The sequence below is a fragment of the Epinephelus moara genome, chromosome 17 (assembly GCF_006386435.1).
Source record: "Epinephelus moara isolate mb chromosome 17, YSFRI_EMoa_1.0, whole genome shotgun sequence".
NCBI lineage: Eukaryota > Metazoa > Chordata > Actinopteri > Perciformes > Serranidae > Epinephelus > Epinephelus moara.
The window spans coordinates 31,615,248-31,617,014 of NC_065522.1; the positions used below are offsets into that span (position 1 = coordinate 31,615,248).

General features: G+C 41.4%; 1 pseudogene; it reads right to left on the reverse strand.

Annotated features, from left to right (window-relative positions):
* Positions 1-1,767, reverse strand: part of LOC126404356 (gastrula zinc finger protein XlCGF17.1-like) — a 124,222-nt pseudogene that overhangs the window by 11,228 nt on the left and 111,227 nt on the right.

The window sequence follows — 1,767 nt, forward strand, 5'->3', positions numbered from 1 at the left end:
AAGAAGAGCTCCGCCCTGCTGAGCCTCCGTCTTTATACAGGTGGAGCTCAGGAAGAAAAACTCAGCTGTCTTCTACATGTGGACAAACACAGGACACATGCAAGACACTGGATAAGACATCAAATATGTTACACATGATAACATACATCATATTGATCTGGTATTTAAGTTGTTGATGATGCTCAGAGCTCAGAAGACTTTGGTGTCCTGATGTCATCAACAGGAGCAAACAGTCTGAGCTGGAAACCTGAACATTGTGGAGGGGTTTTCATGTCCCTGTCATACTGGGAGCTGTGGTGTCCCAGCCGTTGCTCCTAGTCGGGTCTTGAGAGGCAAAGGGGAGGGGCCAGACCATAGGCATTTCTAGCCCATTTTTGGGGGTGCTCAAGCACCCCTAAATTGAATCCCAGCACCCCTAAAATTTGAGAGATTTTTTAAATTTTTTTTTTTACTGTATGTCCTTTTTTTTTAACAAGCTAGAAAAGTGTCAAAACCATACAGTACTTGGTTGAAACATAATATTTTAACAACAAAAATACAGCAGCACCCCCCCCCCCCTCAAAAATGGTTTGATCCACCCCATCCCTCCCACCTTTCCTGCTGCCTTCCAGAGTGGGTGATATGCAGTAGTGTCTACCACTCAATACCAACACATTATTATCATTACCAGTGCTCATGTTTGCTGCATTTAATCGTAGGTCACTGTTTATGTTGTTAGGTAGGAGTTAGCTGACGTTTTTGTCTAGCTAGGAAACGTTACAGGTGGTCAGTACCACTGTCCTCTGTTTGAATTGGAATGAGAGAAGCAAGCTGTTGTGTCATGTGCATGTGTTCATATTAAAGCCAAGGTGCTACTGACTAGCTAACTGACTGGATGCCCATTAACATTATAACTCCTATACTGTGTGTATTTATTATTATTTTGTAGATTTCAAGCACTTTTCTTTTTTGAAGAGTATTTTTATTTATGTATTTGTATTATATAATACAGACAAGAACGAAAAAGGCAGAGACAAACATTGAAAAAGTCAGTAACTGTTAATGTGTTAATGTTACATGTTGTGCATTGCATTTCAAATAAAAGTCAAAAAAATAAGTCCAAGGTCCATTTTTGGTATTTTTGGTACTCACTGTAGGGGGCTGGTTTACTCCAGAAACAAACATACTGTTTATGTGTATGTTGAGGAGCTGCTGTATCAAAATGAGTTGTCCTCCCCCAGAAATTAGAGTTACCATATGTTTCTTTTATGATTCCAATCCATTCCTCTTTTGCTGTGGCTCAGCATTTAAATAACCTTTATCAGATTTGATGGTTTAGTCACAGACTTTCCCAAAAACTGCTTTTCTTTCACAAATGTGGGAATGAAATTGCGTTAAAATGTACAAAACAGTGAAATTTATCTTGCCTGGCCGGGCAGCTCTCTGGGTGCTCAGCACCCCTAAACCTCTGATCCTAGAATCGCCCCTGGGCCAGACTGACAGTGCGTCAACAGACCTTGATGGATCAGACCTGGAGCACCTCGCCATGACAACACAAACAGAGCCCCCTTCTGGAGGCAGGCTAGAGAGGGAAGCTGCACACAGGACCAAAAATCAGTCAAGTCACTAAACATTTCATTCAGCATGTTGAGTCAGCGTCTGAGACTGCAGAGCCTGTCTGTGATAGAGGTCTTAGGCTGATGCAAATACTTTGCTCACAGCCATGGTAAGAGGCATCCATCAATATCAGTTTTCAAATGCTTATTTGGTCAATCAGCCTATATATAT